This window comes from Protopterus annectens, chromosome 14.part0 (assembly GCF_019279795.1).
Source record: "Protopterus annectens isolate FY-2018-M chromosome 14.part0, PAN1.0, whole genome shotgun sequence".
Taxonomy (NCBI): Eukaryota; Metazoa; Chordata; order Ceratodontiformes; family Protopteridae; genus Protopterus; species Protopterus annectens.
This window is the reverse complement of record NC_056748.1, coordinates 1,024,393,822-1,024,416,818: the sequence shown is the minus strand read 5'-3', so window position 1 is coordinate 1,024,416,818 and position 22,997 is coordinate 1,024,393,822. Positions and strand designations below refer to the sequence as shown.

The 22,997-nt window shown below is 40.3% G+C and overlaps 1 protein-coding gene across 1 annotated transcript in view; it reads left to right on the top strand.

Annotated features, from left to right (window-relative positions):
* The window catches only part of HPSE2 (heparanase 2 (inactive)), a 2,291,060-nt gene that overhangs the window by 372,869 nt on the left and 1,895,194 nt on the right, over positions 1–22,997 (top strand). The gene's annotated exons all lie outside the window — the stretch shown is intronic.

Here is a 22,997-nt window from a genome sequence, read left to right as displayed (position 1 = left end):
TCAGTTTCATACGAGCCAAGAACCAAGTTGAATGTATTCAAAGGATGTTTGATCAGAAGCTTTTTCAATTGCTTTTGAAAAGCAGCAGTGTTTCTTTATTGCTCATAGGCACTGTGCATATAACAGGATAATTCAATTAACTCAGATGTTTATCCATAATCTAAGTTATAAAAATATCTGAGAGCCAGGAGTACCAGGCTTATTTCTGACAGTTTGCTTATTCTTTTTCTTAAACAATGTGACCTCAGACATATGGGTCCTGCATTACAAATGTACAAATGGTTCCCATTTTATTCTGAAAAGAAAATGTGTTCCCTGAAACAGGTTTCTATGTGAAGTAAGGCTGTATATGAGTTTGCTTACTTCTGCATTCAATTAGCATGCACACAGTGTACTGCACGTACGTTGAATGTATCCATATGTATAGCTATATGCATTCTTTACACTATATACACACACATGCATTCTCTTTCTGCTTATCAGTTAATTTATATAGTTATGCATAAAACTAGCTGTTTAGGTTATTGGCAAAATTCTCACTCCTTTTTTCTGATTCTCTTGGCTTAGGTTTGGTGCCCTAAAGAGCACATTATGCCATATTTTGCATTTTCCCGATGCCTATTGTGTTTTGTCTCTAATGTTTAGCTTTTCCTAGAAGGCATTCTGATTCTTGCCAGTTTGCTTTTCTTCCTATAACTTCAGCCCTTTGACCAGGTCAGAGAATATTGTTACATTACGCTTCAGAATTTTATAAACAACTTTTTGTAATAATTATAAAATAGCTTAATTTTTAAGTCAAGAAATGCTATATTCTTCAATTTGGCAGGAGGAATCCCAATTTACATATGCTTTGGGGAAGGTATTAGCTCCCACAGAAAAGTAAGTTTAAAAAGGCCTGTAAACTGTTGAAGACCAGAGATTCATATATGACCATGACAGGTCAGCCATAGAATGAGATTAACTAAGACCATTTACAGAGTATAGAACAGTGTTTTGTTCACATCGTATAAAATGACTTAACTTGAGGAGGTACAATGCTGTTGTAACAAAAAAAAAAAACAGAGAGAAAGAGATGTGTGGCTGTATGAGTATGAATTGTAGACAAACATTTCATTCTGTATGTAGTCTCATACAGATGTTCAGGAGGTGACTTATGTTTGGACTAAAAACATATTGAAGATCCTTTCCTGGATGTTGAATGAGTCCGTCTGTCTAACCTATTTGATGTACAGTAGAATTACACGATATGCTTCCTGAAGTTCTAAAATGAAAGTTAACAATACCAAAATGATAGATTTATCTGTCAGGAATCTTCCATAAGTGTGATGCACCAGAATGCACTATTTTTCACAATTTAAAACCTCAGTCAGTTTTAGTGTGGCTTAAAAGTTCAAACACAGAATAATGACATGCAAGCTTTTAAACTTGCCGCAGGCTTCAAGCTTTTGTAGGAAAATCTAAACAATTTGTAAGGCATCACTTCTTTTCTGTTTATTTTTTTATTTATTTATTTTGATTTTTTTATTTTTATTATGCCTCTCCTCTGTTTTAAGTAACTTGCCATTTTTCCTTCCTCCTCTATCACCAGTTTTTACCTTGCATTCTCTTCCAGTCACTGCTCACGGTTCTGCAACTATAAGTGCATAAGTATTTCTATGCATTACTTCCAGATATGTTCATGTTACTATTCACTTTTGCTCATCAGTGGAATATCCAGCCAGCATTTGGTCCAACTTCCAGAGACTTCATCTACCTCCTTTCCATATGGATGTCAGGAAGTCAATGGAATAGAGGTGCATTGGCTCATGCTATCCACAGATATTTCTTGCCACAGTGTTAGGGGTTGCATACCCGTTCAGGAGTGAGTCTTAGGGTGGTTGCATACTGCTTCAGGAATGCTAACAGTCCGATGGATTGGCCTACTTCTAGAATGATAAGAACCACAGAGGAATTTTGATACTACGTATTATCGCAACCAGATTTTTAACAGAAAGAGAATCTGTTTTCCGATCATTTATTGTGTTGAAAAATGTTGGCAGCCTGTGTTCTGAAGTGTGTGTGTGTCACTGAAGTGTGTGGTGCTTTTCTGAGTTTCCTGGTGGTTGACTAAAATTGCTGAACCACTGGTGACAGGACGACTGCAACACATATGCGCTGTCCTCTTGCAGAAAACAAGCCACAGAAAAGTGGATGCCGTACAGCTAATGTTTAACACACCCCTTGGCATTGCAAACAGATTAATGTGGTTTACCATATTGTGGGTATCTGTCACATGTGTAAAATCACTTTATTTCTGAAAGTCTGAAAACCACCACAAACTTCAGTGACTCAGGAAGAGGAATAATATTCACATTTTGTCTTTCTCCAGGACATACTTTTCTGATGGGAGTCACTGTGACAGTAAATAAACCTGAGGGATGAATAACAGTCTTTGTAATGCAATGTCAGATTCCCAGAATTTATGACTGTGGGGCAACTTGGTTCAATGTGTACTCATGACACTGTGAGTATTTGGTTGATCCCGAGTTTTACACCTGACAGTATTTAACGATTTCAATGGCAGTGGTATGACAGCCTTTCAGTGCACTTTCTAAGGAGTATGCAATGCAAGTGATGCCTTTTGGAAGTGTTGTTTGGCTAACTCTGTTACCATCTGTTGCACTCCTCATACTAACGGATGTGTTATGCACTTTTCTGGTTTGTTCAGGGTTTGGACACTCAGGGTTTCACATTGGTCTTTGCATTCTGTGATATTTACATGGAGGAACTTTCTCCTTTGTTTACCATTTATGCATATGTAAAATATTTTTTTACTGCTCACAGCACCCTGTTACAAGGTTATGCTTTTAAAACCTGTTACTCTACTGGGCTAACATACCCTCAAACTGCTATCAGAATCTTCTTGTAAACCATCTCCTCTTCCTGATTAATTTAGCAGAACTGTAGTAAACTAATCCTTTCCAAAGTACGAAAGCACCTAACATCGTACATTAACTCTCCTTTCAGGCCAACATACGTACACATGCAACCACTGTTTTCACTGACTTCAACGCTCAACATCTTTACAGCACGATACCCACAAATCCTAAAATTGTAAGTGTTAATCATTAAAAACAGCACCACCAATATCCCAGCACACTTTATAACAGTTTACCATTCCCTAATACACTTCATTGATGTTATTTAAGTAAATGTCAAAAATGTATATTGTATCACAAAATCTGGTTGCGATAATATGCAAGTACCAGAATTTTTATGTTCTCTATCTTAATAGCATTGTATTAGACTAAGGTCTGATAGTGAATCTGATGTTGAATTTGTTGCTAAAAAAAATTGCATATGATTTGGTAAATAGATTCTTCTTAAAGACTTTTTATCGACATTTTTTTCTTCAGTCTGAACAACTGTTCATGTTCTGCCAGTTTCAGCTAAAGGACACTTAGAAACTGAACACAGACACTGCAAGACTGTAACTTAAGAAGTAATGCTTCTAATCCTGTATTGCTATGGTGCTGGCCAGATCATCTGCATCATTTAGATCTGACCTCTCTCTCTGATAGCTCTATCTCCCAGCCCCCAGTATGTAGTTAGTGAAGGGGAGTGTGGTACCCATTCAATCATTGCTCATAGGGAGATTTCCAGCAAAAATTTGGATGTTCTGGTGACTTTTCTACTCCAGTTGCTAGACATTCCAAAGTGTCACTTCTCTGTTGACTTGCCTGTTTGAGGATACAGCCCCTGCTATTCCATGTAAAGTCAAAGCTCCTAAATGCATCCCTGATGAAGATCTCTTCTTCAGACCCCCTTAAGAAAGTTTCTTCAAAAGAATGGCAGATGAGAAGAAAATAGTGCAATTTGTCAAGCAGCATTTTCACTCTAAGCCGCCAAAATTCAATAGAAATTACATAGGCATACTTTAAACAAGAGAAAAAAAGCTACATAAAAGCAAGAAGCCCAGGTCCTAGAAAAAAGTGGCAATGTACCCTTCAATCTCTTTGCGGAAAAAATGTGGACAAAGCCAAAAATAATGAAATCTCAAATCAGGTACAGATTTTAAATATTGATTTTATAAGTGTAGATTGCTGCTAGAATAACAGGTTTTGCATTAACACGTGTTTTCTGAAGGATATGACATCTGAAACTCAAAGGTTGGTCATTATTTATTGACTTCAGTCATCAATGATTTGTCTTAATACTACGCATTATATGACAAACAGACCAACAATCTGAATGCTCTGAGAAATTCTGGACAGTTGAGTGGTATGAGTGACAAGCACAATAACAGGATAAGGTAGAGGACCCTGAGGGCTGTGAGTCCACAAGAAAAAACCATGACTCAACCCATCTAGTCCTGCTGCTGCTAACAGATATATCCCCCAGCCCCAAACCCTGATAGTCTTCCTGGAGGATAGTAGAACATCTAGGACTACCTGTATCGAATAAGAAAGCACAACCCAGGACCAGTGGGTGTTAAACACTTTGATAAAAGGTTATGATTTGAAACCAAACCAAAGTCAAATGACATTACTACACTGCCAAAAGACCAACACTTCCTGGTCCTACCTCTCCTAAAATAAGTACTTGAAAAGAGGACCACAGGTAAGAACCAAAAAGAGGAAAAGAATTCCAGATTCTATTCAAGGATCTTCTTAGTGCCCAGAAAAGAAAGAACATGAAGATGTATCCTGGGTCGCACATTAATAAACAAGTTCCTCATCACCCCCAAATTCAAGATGCTGACCCTTAAAAACCTTCTATCATTACTGTCCCCTCAGGCCTTGTTAGTTACCTAGGACCAGAATGGCACCTACTTATATATACCCAAGCCTAGGATCACATAAGGTTCTTTGATTTCATAGCAGGGAATAGTTTTTCCATTCTATCTGCTTGCCCTTTGGCATGTCTGCTGCACCTAGGGTTTTTACAAAATGCCTGGCTCCAGTAGAGGACAAAAGTCATCTGTGTTGACCCCTGCCTGCGTGACTGCCTGATTGAAGCAAACTCCCTTGATGTAGTTTAGAGAGCCTTGTACTTTTTCCTCATCTGTCATGAAACTGTCTCTAACTCAATCTGTCCATATCAAACCTGAGTTTGATAAGAAGAACAGTTTTCTTGGAGCATAGAACTGCAGAGAGCATTCCTCCCAGAGGGGTGAGGTATCTTCCATTCTTCCTTTCTCCAGACCTCTTTTGAGAACATTGTTCTACTATCATGATTATGCATGAGGAAACTGTTATGGCACCTGAGGAGCACATGGTGTTTGCACTGCCAACCAGAAGAGCTACATATTTAGCATCCTCTGCATAAGGAAAAACTGTCATAGTGACAAATGCAGGTACAACCCTATTTAGGAATGCCTTTCAGACTATTCTGGGCAACTCAGACATTATTTATAGACTTCTCAGACTTTGCATGGAGAGCCCGTGTGGGAACATTGGATGTCTGGAGAACATGGAACAAGTATCCCACAACCCCTGAACTTATATATATATATATATATATATATATATATATATATATATATATATATATATATATATATGCCAAGATTGTGACACCTCAGAGAAAAGGGAATGTTCTGAGAAATGTCAATCTCTGTCTTAATATATGTAAGCATAGATTTTTGGCAATTAAATCTCTAAGTCACAGGACCTACTCAAGTGAATCCTGATACTTCAAATGGTTACTGGAGCAAAAGCTTGAGAAACAAACACATAAGGACAAAGGGAATGACAGCTGTTTATTTAGCACTTAGGAAGGTCTGGGAACAGGAAAATTCCAAAGCTTAATAGATAACATTACTGTGATGTGGTATGCCAACAAACAAGTAGGTACCCACTCAGATATCTTGTGCAGGTTAAGCTATGCAAGTATGAGAGGTTGCCCACAAGTTCACTGTGACCCTTAGGGTAGTTGGCTATCTGGCCTACATCTGCTCTCAATAGAATGTCTTGATAAATAAGCTGAGGAGATCCAAGGTAGATGAAGTCAACAGGATGTTAAACAGGGAAACCTTTCTGAATCTGATAACTAAATGAGGTATGTCAGTAGAAGACCAGTTTTGATTTACAGAAATTATACATCTGATCGAGTTTTGATTCAGGACAGCTGCTCCAGCAGCCTGGAAAATTTTTGCCTTCTGTCTTAGTTGGACAGGTCTATATCTGTATATTTTTCTTCTTATATCTTTGTTTCCCAGGGTATTATAGAAGGTGAAAGAGGAAAGACAAAAGCCATTCTGATAGCTCTGTTTTGGGCCACACAGCCTTGATTTTCACCTCCTGCTAAGCCTAACAAGGTCAGAGCTAAAATGTTTTTCTGTAGCATGTAAATCTACTGACACAGGTAAAATGGTCATCAGTCTGTCTCATTTGAATTGTCTATCCCTTTCACCCTCCCAAAGCCATAATTAGGCTAAAAAACTTCTCAAAAACTGACTACAACCTTCTAAGGGCTGGTATCAGTAGCTTCACACCACCCTTCCCTCAGAGGATGCAGACAAATATGCTGAACAGTATGCCAGTGCAGTATACAAGAACCTGTACAACTGCATGGACTCTGCCATACTCAACAGAACTAAAACCTGCTCCTCAGGGAAACACAGACCTATGTGGTGGACATCCTCTATCAACAGGCTTTACAACAAAAGGAAGAAACTGTTGTCCAAGGGTAAAAAGGCACAAATTCCCAATTGGTAAAACTCCCTCCTTAGCCTCAACAAGCAAATTAGATCACTAGTGAAAACCTCCAAACCAATTATGAATCTAAACTAGCCTCGGAAACAAAGGCTAACCATAAAGCCTTTTTCAGTTATATCAGAAACCTCCATGGCAAAGCCTAGGTTTGTTCTGAATTAGTTCTTAACGGTACCACTTGCAGTCATCCTGTTGACTTAGCCAACCTGCTAGCAGATATGTTCAGCACAAACTTCCCGTACCTCACATCTCCATAGATCAAGTATTAAAAGCCCTATCCAAGGCAAAGAACACAGCTTCCATGGGACCTGATATTATCCCAGGCTGTATGCTGTAACATATCCAGCAAGAACTAGCCTCACCATTAAGCACCCTATTCGACCATAGCCTACGTACAGGCTTCATTCCAGCACAGTGAAGAACTGCCATTGTCATCCCTTTGCATAAAGGTGATGCCACTACTTACCCTGGAAACTATCGCCCCATTAGCTTGACAAGTCTGATTTGTAAGGCCATGGAGCGTATTGTTATGGACCTCATAAACAAGGACATAGGCAATCTACAAGCACTTGACCCCACCCAGTTCGGATTCATCAAGGGCAGATCTTGCCTGCTGGTTGACTTTTTTGAGACCATCACCAAGGCACTGGATGAGGGAAAGTCAGTACATACAGGTTACCTTGACTTGGCCAAAGCCTTTGACATGATCCTCCACTCTGGCATAATCAAAAAGCGAACACAATTTGGCGTAAATCCCTATCTCATCAGGTGGGTGGGCAAGTGGCTCACTGTTAGGACCCATGAGGCCAAAATAGGTGCCACCACTTCCAACAGCAGACCTGTCACTAGTGGTGTCCCCCAGGGATCTGCCCTAGGACCCCTATTGTTTGACACCTACTTTTTAGAGGTCCAGACAAAGACAAAAGGCCTATGGCTGATCAAGTTTGAGGACGACTGTAATTTGGGTGCTGTCATTGACTCCCCAAATGATGTTAACGTACTTCAAGAGGGTCTCACAGCAACAAATGACTGGTGCCAAAGTTATGGCCTTAAATTAAATGCAAAAAAAATGTATTATCATACCATTCAGCAAAAACACTGCCCCTACTGATTACTGCATTAACGGCAACCCCCTAAGCACACCACCTGTGGTGAGAGACCTAGGTACATAAGTTGACAACAATCTCACGTTTGACCATCATGTAGCGACAGTGGTCAGAAAAGCCTTTTACTTGGTTCATCTCATAAGTAAAGGGATTGCATCCAGAAAAAAAGGAGGTTATTACCTCTCTGTACTCCTCCCTCATTAGACCCATAATTGAGTACAACTTTGGTATGTACTTTTCCAAACACCTGCACCAACTTGGAAAGGGCACAGAAATACCTCACAAAGAGAATACATGGCCTCCAACACCTGTCCTATGTGGACAGGCTCAAATTACTATCACTCTATTCTGTATCATACAAATTGCTCAGAAGTGATCTGTATCTCATCTTCAAGGCAATCTTAGACACTACTCTACTAGAGATGCTCCATATCCGTAAGTCTAACTCCTTGCGTAGGACCAGATTGAAAGGATTCAATCTAATATGTGACATTAACAAAACCTGCTGGAGAGACAAGTTTGTTTTCCAGAGGCTGCCCTGTCTCTGGAATAGACTCCCCATAACATGTCAAACAAAGTACGTTGCTAACCCTCTTCAACCTCAACCTTGATGAGTGGAGGGGTAACCACAAATTTGTCCCTGGGGTTCTACCTGTGTCACCCATTGACAGGGGTGACAGGTGCTGATTGGGGTTTCATTTTTAGGGATAAACTCTTGGCTAGGCTTGCAAGGGCCCCAGAGCCATTAGCCTAGTAATCTCCTGTGTTCCTATGATCCTATAATGCATCCCAACCTGACCAGCCTACATCTGACAGCATGGATGATCTAGTCCTTATTCCGTTCAAGCACATGTTTATACGGGATGTACTAAACTTTATTTTGGAGGCTAGGAAACCTAACATAAGAAAATCATACCTAGCTAAATGGAAATGATTCTCCTTTTGCTGCCTATCCAGTAAGGATTGGGACTTGAATATAGCTTAAGGGTCACTGGTTTAAATTTTCTGTGAGACCTGCACATGACTGGCTTATCTTATGCCTCCACAATGGTCCACGTACCTGCTATATTAGCCTGCCTGCCTCTTGACTCCCACCTTTATATTTTCAGCTGTAAATGGAATATTTCCCCATGGAGTATTAGAGGGATTACATCTCAGAGCACCTAGAGCAATCATTGTTCCACAATCAAAACTCACTCTGGCCCCATTTTGAACCAGCTGCTTCTGCCTCCCACAGTACCTGTCTTGGGAAGTGGTGTTAATAATGATTTGACATCATCTAGGAGAATCCCAGAATTACAAGCCCCAATGTGCATTGAACATTCTTGAAGTTCTACAAGGAGAGGGTGCCCCCTGACACAAATATCCACATTCATGCCAACAATAGTCATTTCTCTGAACAAGGCCATTTACCTCCATGTTTTTTTCCTGTAGTACACAAAACAAGGAAGAGAGGACAGTACATTCTGTGAATTTTAATTGGACAGGTCAGAAAGTTTCAGAAAACCTGAACAAGTCTATGTAATTAGTAAAAAGGAAGGGGACCTGTGAGCAGTCAGACAGACACTTTCTAAGTGACTTGTCCAGTGTATTTACTGCTGTTACTGGATTCATTTTAAACCATTACCATGTTACATTAACAAATATTCCAGCAGCTGCACCAACATTCTTCAGAGGGTTAAGTATTCAGTCCATCTTGGAAGAAGATATGTAGCTCTCAGTACACATATGTTCTAGGCATGCTTAATCTCAGGGTTGCATCTAGTTCTAGGACAGGATTTGTGTCAACCATCTTTGTAGGGGTTCATTTCCGAGGAATCACTATCACAGCCACTCACCCACTGGTCCAGTGCTGTGTAAGTCATCCCATTAATGAAGACTGTGCAGTGAAAAGTGCAGTGTGTATAGTAAAGTTAGGTTAAGCACTTACCATAATTGTAAATATCTGGGTGCATTCACTGTTGCAGTCCATGTTTTTTCCCACCATTCCCTCATTTCTGTAACCAGGCATCTTGAGGTTGGGTTGCATACCCTTTTCATATTTCTTATTTCTCTCCTATCAGGCCCCCTTTCTCCTAGATTTTTCTTTTTACTCCAGAGAAGGAGAAATAGACTGCCTGGTCAACTGCTGCTTTAGCATTTGGGGTGGGTTCCTTGACTACTTTGAGTAAGGAAGACCTGAAGATCACACTGGCCGATGATCTTCTTATACCACAGATGAACTGAAGTGACATCTGTGCTGGAGGTTAGCCTGTCAAAGCCACTAGGGGAATGATACAGCTCTGGAAGTCAGGCTGATGCTCAGGATGCCTGAGGGCAGGATATCCCACAGATGAGGACTGTAACAGTGAATGCAGTCTGACATCTGCAATTATGGTAAGTTCCTAACGCAACTATATTTTCCTTTCCCAGATCTGCATATCACAAATACTGATACATTTATCATGCTTAAATACAGTCTACATTTGTTGCAGTAAATTAGGTTGTAGCAGGTGTATATTTTCCTGTAACTCGCTGAAATATTGAACATTATGCTTTGAATTCACAAAGCTGTTGTAGGAGACTGGAAATGGACATTTGTCTGAAATCCATTTTTCACGCATGGGTGAGAACACTGTCACATCATGTGGTGAGCTGTAGCTCCATAACCTTGCTAGTTTTAGGACATCTGAGATTGCCATTTGTTGAAAAAAAGGTAGTTTCTTGGTCTTTGCACAGATTTGAATTGGAGTGAGCAAATATGCATTATTCAAGCAGTTATGTTTCAACAGAAAAGATTAACCCTATTTTTCCTCGATAAAAAACATTTGAAAGAAATTCACAGTATTAATATAGTCAGTACAAAACAGTATTAACGACTGGAAGTTCTCCGGCATAAAATGTAAATACCTCACATGGTAATATACAGGAATGGTCAGAGTACTGTAAGATAAATGAGAAGGAGAATCTTGGTTTTGCATATTTGGCCAAATTTTGCATTCATCAAATATGATTACTGCAGTTGGGGAAGGTCTCCTTTTCCAAGAGTGCATGAACTTGGAGTTGATTGTATTAATTGACAGGAGCCAGGTATGTGGAAACATCTGCCCACAAAAAAAAAACACTTATTTCGTAAACTGCTGTTTTCAACATTTCTTTTAATATGAAGTGACATCTAGATGATTTCTCTTAACAGACTGACTTACACCCTCCTACACGAGGTTAGCACATGTCAAAAATCTGATGATCTGGGGGGAGTCTAGCTTTTTGGCTTGATTGTACTAGCTGATGTGTGTTTTTGAGTTACTGTGGTGATACAGTTTTATTTTTCGGAGGAAATGCATATAACCCCCATAAAACCTTGAATAAAGCAGACTTGTAAATATTTTTTATAAACTTGTTAGTATAGGATCTCATGTTTTTGTTAGTCATGATTCAGGGCCAGCACATAATCAGATCTATTCCAAGCATCGCTGGCATGCCTCCAAATGAGCATCTCTTTGTGTTGACATTCATCTATTTCAAAAGCATTGCATGATACTTGAAAATAAAATAATGTAGCCATTGTTTATATCTCAGAAGTATACAATTTCCTTGGTAACTTCATTGCAAGTGTAAAATAAATACCTGATGATGTTCTCTGTACGTGTGTGTACATATCTGTATTTTCTGATTTTTTGTTACTGAGGATCACATGTATGTGATGAATAAAGGATTGTTGCATTAGAACACTATCTGGGTTTCATGACTTTCGGAAATTATTGTGACTGAACTCATCAACAAAGTTTTAAGACCACTAGTTTTTTATTTTTTTTATTTTTTCCTCAACACTCGTGGTGCTGAGTTTGGAAGTAGACAGATTCCTGCGCTTGTTCATTTTTTATTTTTATACTAAAATAATGAATACTGTATATTACTCTTTCAGGTCTACATACACAGGCACTAACTGCAGTGACAAAACCTTATTGTGCTAAGTTTCAATGAAAACACGTCAGAAAAAGGCTTAATTCTGCATTTAAAGTAGAAAAACAATGTACACATTTGTTAACAACATGGAGGATGCTTTTGCATGGATTAGAATACCATGACGCAATGTATAAAGTATAATATTATTGTTACTGCCGATTGCTTAGAGCTACAGGATGTCTCTGTTTGCTCCATGTGAATCTGCACAGCGGATATGGAAAGGCATTTCGCAGACCAGAGATAGAAAGTAATGAGTTCCGCCACAATAAAAACCCCACTATGTTAAAGCAGACTCGTCCACCAGAATAAAAACCCCACTATGTTAAAGCAGACTCAAACAAATAAGAAGAGAAATCACGCAAGGTATTAACACTTAGGAAAGAGGGAATTACAATGCAAGATAGGGGGCACATACACAGGACCTGATATTGGGAAAAAAAAACACATGCAGGTAAAGGTAATCAAAGAGGAAACATTCATCACAAAGTACATTAGCAAATGGAGGCTCCAAACATACTTGATCTACGTAACAAAGTAACCATTAAAACTTCTTCAGAAAGGAACAAGGTGTGCAAAACCCATAAAAGGAGACCACCGATAATAAATCTGATTATGAAATGGTAAATACTACCAATACTATTCTAGCATGTCCAAAGGTCAGTTGTCAATCTCCTCTCCGGTCCAGCTGGTGAATCTGGGAATCTTGAGGCAATGTTACAACTGCCTCATGTACACAGACAACCCTCTCCTCCTCCCAACAAATTCCAACACATGTGAGAGATGCAACCATATAGCCATACTGGAGGTTAAGCTCTCTCAACTCAGTACTGGAGAAACCAGTCAGGAGGAGAAGGAAACCACATTCACTACAATTCCAGTCTCACATAGACCTACCACGACAGCAAACCAAATACATAAACGCACAAAAACATACTCAGAGGCTCTAAATAAAAATCTGCCTAAGCAGCAGAGACCTCCAAAGCAGACACCCAAGCAACCGCTACCCCAAAACAAAACACGTGCAACACATAGCTCACAAAGCCAGTGTGCTGAACAGTCGCAGCCCTTAAGGCTAAACAACACACCTGATACACTTGTAAAAGGTGACTCTATCATCAGGCACACTGACATCCCGCTCACCAGGCTGAACAAGGAGAAGGTCATGATGAGCTGCCTGTTGGGCGCTAGGATCCACCACATAACACAAGCACTCAGGTCACTCCAAGGCAAGTACAAATATGACTCAGTCATTGTTCATGCTGGTGTGAATGACCTGAGATGTACCTCCCTGGACTACATGAAAAGAGACATAGAGGAGCTCTCTGAGCATGTAGCCCAGGCCGGTATGACCCTGACCTTGAGTAGCATTTTACTCTCACCAAGAATGATGCCACAATATGAAGACAAGATGATCAATTTCAACAATTGGCTTAAGTATTGGTATCATTCAAAGGGGATCCAATGCCTGTCAGCCTGGGATGACATGCTCGACAAGCCACGATGCTTCGCTAGGGACGGCTTGCACCTGTCACCCCTGGGCTTTTGGATATTGGCAAAGGCTCTTGCTACCCCCATAGTGCCCTTTTTAGGCAAGGCTCAAAAGACAAACCCACCTCCATAGGTATCACAAGGAATAAGAAACTAAGAGTAATGCTACTCAATGCCAGAAGTCTAAACCTCAAGATGCATGCACTCGAAACTCTCCTTAGCATGGAGAACATTGATATCTGTGCAGTAACAGAAACCTGGTTCAAGGATCCCAAGAGCACCCCAGCACTACCAGGTTATACCTCATACCATGCTTTTCGGCCCCAAAACTTGGACCGTACCACATAAGGAGGGGGAGTATCAATATTCATCAAAGATACCCACACCTCCAGGTTGGTGGCACAGCACGAAGCATCAGAGACTATCCATGTGCAATTAACAGTCAGTAAAACTGCCTTCCAGTTTATAGCCTGCTACAGACCACCCTCCCAAACCCAGGAACCCCACTCGGCCTTCCTGAGAACACTGGAAAATATGAAGGTCTCCCCAAACACCATTATATTGGGCAACTTCAACTACCCAAACATAGACTGGGAGCATTACTCTAGCTCCAACACCCTAGCCCAAAGGTTCCTAGAATTTATAAACTCAAATGCTATGGAACAACTTGTTACCACTCCCACAAGAGGGGAAAACATACTGGACCTGATCATCACCAACATGGGGACTCTATGCTCCAGACCAGAAGTGTATCCCTCACTGGTAAGATCAAACTATAAACTAATCTCACTGGATATTCACATCCCGACTCCACCCCCTGCCCTGAAAACCACAGTGAAAAACTTCTCTAAAGTAAATTTCACATTCCTCAAAACCGAGGTGGAATCCTTCAAAGCCCCCGGGCCTGTGGACAATACGGCCCAGACCGCATAATCCTTTATAAATGCATTCTATGAACACCTTCAGGAATGCATGGATCATGCAATCCAAATAAAACCAAGACCCAGTCCTCCAAAGGCAGACGTCCTGTCTGGTGGACCCCAGCCATAAACAAACTATATAATAGAAGGAGGAAGCTACTACATGATAGAGCAAAATCCCAAAAAGGGAAGGCATCTCTGATCAGTATTAGCAAAAAACTACGGGCACTCATAAAATCGTCTAAGGCCAGCTTCGAGAGAAAAATTGCACAGGACACTAAGGATAATCACAAGGCTTTCTTTAGTTATGTTAGGAACCTGGGTGGGTATTCACAGATATGCTCAGAATTAGTCCAAAATGACAAAAAATACACCGAACCCACAGACATTGCCAGCATCCTAGCTGACAGGTTCAGCGCAAACTTCTCCCCCCCTCCCCACCAAAAGGGCAAATATTTATCCCAGCAGAGTGCTGCCCCCCTGACATCTCAGATGCTCAGGTAAGAGCTGCCCTCTCCAAAGCAAAAAACACAGCATCAATGGGACCAGACAGTGTCCCGGGCTGCGTCCTGCATGAACTCCAAGAAGAGCTAAACCCAAACATAAAACGCCTTACTACAGGATATGTACCCAAAGAGTGGCGTACAGCAACAGTGGTCCCTCTCCACAAAGGTGGTGCCTCAACGGATCCTGGAAACTATCTCCCCATAAGCCTGACTAGCTTGGTCTGCAAAGCTATGGAAAGGATCATCATGGACCTCATAAATAAAGATATTGGGGACCTACAGACACTGGATCCTACTCAGTTCAGCTTTGTTAAGGGCAGATCCTGCCTCTTAAACCTGGTTGATTTCTTTGAAACAGTCACCAAGGCCATTGACAAGGGGAAGGTGGTCCACACAGCCTACCTGGACCTCGCAAAAGCCCACTCGGGCATTATAGATAAGCTCACCAGCTTAAATATAAACCCCTATGTCACTAAATGGGTTACAAACTGGCTCAAGGACAGAACCCACATGGTTAGAATTGCTGGAGCCATGTCAGACTCCAAACCATTTACAAGTGGCATCCCACAAGGCTCAGTCCTGGGACCTCTCTTGTTCGGTATATATTTCTCGGAGGTACAGGCCAACACGGAAGGACTGTGGCTGACTAAGTTCGCAGATGACTGCAAACTGGGTGCCATAATCGACTCTCCAGCCGACACAAGCATCCTCCAAAAGGGCCTCATAGAAACAGACAACTGGTGCCAGAGCCATGGCCTCAAGCTAAACGCCAAAAGTGTATAGTCATCCCCTTTGGCAAAAACAAAATGCCCACAAATTACCACATAGGTGGTAATTCATTAAGTACAGAAGAAGTAATTAGGGACCTGGGGACCCAAGTTGATAGCAATCTCTCATTTGACAACCACGTGGCCAAAGTGGTTAGAAAAACATTTTATATAGCCCACCTAATCATGAAGGGATTCACATCTAGATCAGGGGAGGTCATCGTGCCTCTTTAATCATCCCTCATCAGGCCCATAACTGAGTACAATGCCCCTTTTGGGATGTACCTTACCAGACAGCTGCAGCAACTACTGGAAAGACCCCAAAAGTACCTCACCAAGAGGATCATAGGGCTCAAACAGATGCCATATGCTGCCCAGTTAAAGAAACTCCAGCTCTACTCAGTGGCATACCGCCTGCTCAGAGGCGATCTGTGCCTGACGTATAAAGCCATGTCCAACCCGAAATTAATGGACATGCTGCACCTCAGAAAATCCAAATCCCGTCGAGCTACGCGCTCGAGAGACTTGAACCTCAGCGCTGAAATAAACAGGACATGCTGGAGGGACAGATTCATAACCCAGAGGCTCCCTTCACTCTGGAATAAAATCCCAGTCCAGGTTAGGCAGAGTCCCTCATTGACTCTCTTCAAGAGGAATCTTGATGAGTGGATGGGAGATCGTAGGTTTACCCCTGGTATCACTTCTGTGTCACTGTTAGACAGAGGCACAGTATACTAACCTCGAAAAAGGGCATAGCAAAATTAATTTAAAATGGGTGGCGAAAGCCAAACACATTCTGACTAGGCTTATAAATGCCCTAGGGCAGATAGCCTAGTATGAACCTATGAACCTATGTAAATTCAGCTTTAAACATGGTAAATCATCAATGAATAGGAAGAGGAATAAAAATGTTATTTACAAAGTATTAAAATATGTAGAAGAAAGAAATAGTGGACTTAACACCATTTCTCCAAGAGAATAAGCAAAATGTAAGTGTAATAGCAGGAAAAATGCTAACTTTTGGGTGAATCAGCCCTCTGTTTGGAGAATATGTATCTGCAATCAAGGAAAAAGTTGTGGTTTCAACACTTCCATAAGCCAAAACAATGGAAATACATATCTATCTATATATGTAATATAGGGTTCCTTTTAGATGACCGAAGATGCATTCTTTCGAATGCGTCTTGGTCAAACTTGAAAAGACGAAAAGACAAATTGACGAAGCAGCATATAAGCAAATTCTTTCCCTGGGAAATAAATTGCTTGGCCGCGTCCATTACTTTGCCCTTTTCGTCACTGTTGTGCGATCTCAGAGTTGGTATATTTAAGTAGGGGGGGTGGGGGGTGTGATGTTATGTTTTAAGTGTTTTTTTTTTTTTTTGGAACAGCGATTTTATTCCCCTTGGAAAAAAAATCGCTGTTCTAAGCGTTCGAGTTTGTAAGCTTTTGCTTACATGGGATCGATACATCATCGTTCGCTTTTCTAAGCATTCAATAATTTAATATAGACCCTATTTTATATATATATATATATATATATATATATATATATATATATATATATATATATATATGTGAGAGAGAGAGTGTGTGTGTGTGTGTGTGTGTGTGTGTGTGTGTGTGTGTGTGTGTGTGTGTGTGTATGTGTGTGTATGTGTGTGTATGTGTGTATGAGAGAGAGACGTGAATTTATGTTTTTATGTTACAAAAATGAATGACAAAAAAAGATGGGGAGCTGCTACACAACAGTGACCCTGGGTCTAAAGAAATACAAAAAAAATATATATGTAATTTTGCTGGGCAGGAAAGCCCTGTTTCACATCCGATGTAGGGAAGAACTAATCCTTCACAATCCTCACTACTTATACATACCAACTTCAAGCTCACATGCTGTTGCAAGGAGGGTGGCCTAATGGTTAAGGTGTTTGCTTTACAAACACAAGGTACAGGGTTTGAATCTCACAGGGGATAACTGGCTAGGCTTAAAATGGCTCGCAAGGGCAGTTAGCCTAGTACTAACCTATGAAGACATGAAAAGCCTGTGAAAAATAACTAACATTTCTCAATAACACTACCATTATCAAAAAATAATGTACCTCACAACTATACATACCAGCACTCAGAAAATAAGTAATGAAAGCACCCAAAAGCAGAGATAAAAAGACAACTGCTCAACTGAACAACACCCAACAGCCACAATAATAGAGCCAACATTGACCCTCCCCCTTATAACACAAAATCTCAGAAAAAAAGAGGGGTTTGGCCTAAAATTCTTGCTCCAGTTTCATTCAACTAAGCTGCAAATCGATAGAGTGATAGGATTTTATATATATATATATATATATATATATATATATATATATATATATATATATAAAAATATATATATATCCACAAAACTGCACACTTCATGCTACTTATGTACAGACACGTGTGTGGGTATGTGTGTATGTGTATATATACATAAACACACACACACACACACACACACACACAATATATATATATGTGTGTGTGTGTGTGTGTGTGTGTGTGTGTGTGTGTGTGAGAGTGTGTGTGTGTGTTTGTTGTTCTATTATATATGATTGAAAAAATTTAATAAAAAAAGTAACAACAATGAGGTGGTCACCGAGTGATGAATCCTCCGTTGCTCAACAAATAATCAAACGCAATAAAAAAGAAATAGTGATGAGCAAAGGAAGGAACCAGGCAGATATCAGAGTCCAAGTCCACAATCCAAAAGGTACACGCTGTAATCTCCTCAAATAACAGTCACCAAAATGACATGAATGAATGGCAATAATAATAGTATAAAAACAGAGCTCCTTTATTGTAGTCGACAAGGTAAGCGCTTTCACTGCTTTAGCTTCATCAGACCAGATAACAACTACAAGAACACAAACTATTTAAATACACTCATATCAGGTGTAGCCAATAAAAACCTGACAATTAAATGCTCATTTCACTGTCAATAATATTTTAAAAGGCAGCATATAGGGCTAAACTACACTCTTATTATGCAATGAAACAAGCATATATAAAAGACTATGAATAACCCTATATGGTGCCTTTTAAAACATTATTGACAGTGAAATGAGCATTTAATTGTCAGATTTTTATTGGCTACAGCTGATATGAGTGTATTTAAATAGTTTGTGTCCTTGCAGTTGTTATCTGGTCTGATGAAGCTAAAGCAGTGAAAGCGCTTACCTTGTCGACTACAATAAAGGAGCTCTGTTTTTATACTATTATTATTGCCATTTCGGTGACTGTTATTTGAGGAGATTACAGCGTGTACCTTTTGGATTGTGGACTTGGACTCTGATATCTGCCTGGTTCCTTCCTTTGCCCATCACTATTTCTTTTTTATTGAAAAATGTAATGTTGAATTGAAAACACTGAAAAAAAAGTTTGAATATACACAATACCAAAAAAGAAAAGTCCTCAAATGAAATAATATCAAGCGAGGTAAACTATTTCCTCCCTTGATAACACTAACCTCAAATTCATCTGAATAGTGGCAGTGCTATGGGAAAATTTTTATTAAGGTAAGATGTAGGATTAATGTTGCCAGAAGGGGCAGCATTAGGGATAGGGTTAGCATCAATTACTAAAGAGGGCGTGGGATCTACACAATGCAGCAGACTGGGATCCCATCAAGGATTAGTGTTAGGAAAGGCTCTGTCTCTTCCTTTAAAGCTGAATTGAATTAATTGGGCAATCTGCTATTGAATGACTGAAAGCTGTGCATGTGAGGTGGTTAGCAAACCATTACAGGGGGCTTTCTATGAAGTATGTTATATGGAATTTGTGGATTAGTATGAACGGGTCAAAAAAGTGAGAGGCTTTTTTTAAATCTCAAGACACTGTCCTCCTCAAAAGCCCAGCATCCATGTAATTAACTCATTCCCTCCAGTACAGCTGTTCTGAGTGTGTAGCTTTAACTCCCAGTGGGTGTGGCTTGAGCTTTGAAAAAAATGAAGTCATCACCTTACTGTTCTAAGAAATACTCATTGACAGAGGTCAAATATCAATACAAAGCCAAAAACACAGCATCAATGGGACCAGATGGTGTCCCAGGCTGTGTCCTACATGAGCTCAAAGACAAACTAACCCCTCACCTAAACACTCTGTTCAAACTCAACCTCTCCACAGGCTACGTACCCATAGAGTGGTGCACAGCAATGGTTATTCTGCTCCACAAAGGTGGAGCCACAACAGACCCAGGGAACTATCGCCCTATAAGCATGACTAGCTTGGTCTGCAAGGCTATGGAGGGCATCATCATGGAACTCATTAACAGAGACATTGAGAACATCAGAACACTGGACCCTACCCAGTTCGGCTTTAAGGGCAGATCATGCCTCCTAGACCTGGTGGACTTCTTTAAGACAGTTATCAAGGCTATAGACGAGGGAAAGGTGGTACACACAGCCTACCTATTCCTCAGAAAGGCCTTTGACACCATTCCCCATTCTGGTATTCTAGACAAGCTCACCAGCCTGAACATAAACCCCTGTGTCACAAGATGGGTTGCCAACTGGCTCACGGACAGAACCCACATGGTGAAAGGTGTGGGAGCTATTTCCATCTCTAAATTGGTTACAAGTGGCATTCCCCAGGGCTCAGTCGTAGGCATATACTTCTCAGAGGTACAGACAAGCACAGGATGACTATGGCTGACCAAGTTCACAAATGACTGCAAACTAGGGGCTATAATTGACTCTCTGGCTGACACAGACATCCTCCAAAAGGGTCTCACTGAGACGGATACCTGATGTCAAAATCATGGCCTCAAGCTAAATGCAAAAATGTGCATAGTCATCCCCTTTGGAAAAAACAAAGTACCCACAAACTACCATATAGGTGGTAGTCCCCTAAATACGGAAGACGTAATAAGGGATCTGGGGATCCAAGTAGATAGTAATCTCTCCTTTGATAATCACATTGCCAAAGTGGTTAGAAAATCCTTCTATGTGGCTCACCTAATCAGAAAAGGTTCGCATCCAGATCAAAAGAGGTCATTGTGCCCCTCTACTCATCACTCATCAGACCCATCATAGAGTACAATGCCCCATTTGGGATGTACCTTACATGACACCTGCAACAGCTGGAAAGACCACAGAAGTACCTCACCAAGAGGATCACTAGCCTCAAACCGATGCCCTATGCAGCTCGACTGAAGAAACTCCAGCTTTACTCGGTTGCATACTATCTACTCAGAGGTGATCTCTGCCTGACATACAAGGCCATGTCCAACCCAGAATTGATGGACATGCGCCACCTAATGAAAACCATATCCCCTCGAGCCACATGCTCTAGGGATCTAAACCTCACTACAACAATAAATAGGATATGCCAGAGGGATGGATTCCTGTCCCAGAGACTTCCAATGCTTTGGAACAAGATTCCAATCTACATTAGGCAAAGCTCCTCAGTAACACTCTTCAAGAGTAGAAACCTTGATGAGTGGATAGGAAACAGAATATTTACCCCGGGATCACTTCAGTGGCTATGCTGGACAGAGGCACAGGGAACTAATCTAAGGAGGCGATGAAAGCCAACACATTCTGGCTAGGCTTATAAATGCCTTTGGGCAGATAGCCTACTACCTACCTATGAACCTATAATTGTGTTTGCCATCTTGTGTGCATCAGGAGAAAATATTCTGATACCTTCTATTAGCACGGTTTTGGATTTATTAATGTAAAAATGAACAAGCAATATTTGATGCCTAGAGGCACATTAGGAGGTAACTGCAGAAATGCCTGGAGGCGCACTCTGACGTAACATGTCTATAGTGGAATACAGGGTACTCTAGTGACATCTAAAGCTGCACTGAGTTTGGAAGAGAAGTTAAATTTTGTTAATGTAGTCAAATGTTTGGGTGTGGACACAGTTTTCATGAATCTTATGAAAGGGCAATAGCATTTAGATGGGCCAATAAAGGAGTTGGTTATTTAAAATTAAGAAGTAAGTGCTTCACATGTTATTGAAAGCTACTATTTGTAGGGTTTAGATTCAAAATAAATGAAAGATGACTTTAAGATTGGCTAAAGTTATGTAGGAGATAAGGGAGCATAATTAGGTAAGGAAGAAGGAGATTTTGGGAGGTGGGTCAGAGTGATCTATACTTTGAAGTAATACATTTTGTCCAGTGGCGGCTGGTGACTTCAAATTAAAGGGGGGCTGCAGGAGACAGCTGAATGGGTGGGGCCAATGGGGAGGGGTGTGGCCAACATGAAAGGGATGGAGCTATGCTCAAAACCACAACAACTGGAACTTTAATTAAATATGTCGCCCTGGGTGCCAAACAGTCATTACGAGAGTCCAATCAAGACAAAATGATGTGTAGAAGAAAAAAATATTTCAATGCATTGGCTACATGGCAGCTTACTTAATATCTAGATGGAAACACAGGTTGTGAGGCATGAAAAAATAAATTACTTTTTAAATACATTACTGGAATGCCAGTCAAAATCAAGTATAAAAAAAAACAAGCAGCACTCAACTCAAACCACTTCTCCTTGCACTGCAGTTCTAATTATAATTTATATTCAGCTTTATAAATTTACCAAGTAACATGCTGAAAGTTGCAAACTCTGTGATACCCCCACTTGTAAAAATGTTTCTTATCCAAAAAAGACTTGCTACCTGACAACTATCTACTTGTTTCATGGGGAAGACATGATCAAAGTAAAAAATTAACAGCAAACAAGAAACAAGCTCAAGATAAATTGCTTAAAGGATTACTGCACAAGTTATGGACCACACATGATAGATTGGCATTCTGTTTAGTTTACGGGTAAAGCCTGCAAAGATGACTGCAAGTCTCCAGTAAATGTAATGAGCTTCTGAAAATACTGTAATCCTGTCCTTTATTACAAATACTGTCATATGCACTTCAATACCTAAGGCTTATACGTTATCTAAGTAAAATGAAATAAGTTGAGCACTGGCTGTATCAGGCACACAAAACCATATACTTATACTACGCTTTTTTATTGGTCTGTTTGTATCAGCTGCTAATATAAAAATGTCAGGGTGATATATCCATTTGTCTAAAGAAGTCTGGTGATGTGCACCAGACGAAAGCACTCATCTTAATAAATTGATATGGTTTTGTGTGCCTGATAAAGCCAGTGCTCAACTTATTTCATTTTAATTTGTTTTTTGTGTGCTTCGTTATTACACGTTATCTAGTTATGTAAATATTTTCTGCATGGCAACAATGAAAAGGCTTTCAATGCTGGTAATTCTTTAACAGTATGCTTATTAAAGCTTGCTTGCATCTTACAATCTCCGACAAGCTTACCTGATGGTCATTACAGCATTGCTACTTAAACACAGAGCAACAGGGCACTGCAAACACATGCATTTTCTGAATAAGAAGAAGCATAAATCAAAAATTATTGAGGGTGAGGAAAAAAGCCCAAAAAACAGGGACACGTTTTAAACATTGCTTGTATAATGTTGGAAAGTTGCTAGAATAAAATGAAGTGTTACCACCATGCATTTCACTGCCAAGTCTTGAACCCAGGGAACCCTGTGCAAAACAGTCAGAGCAACA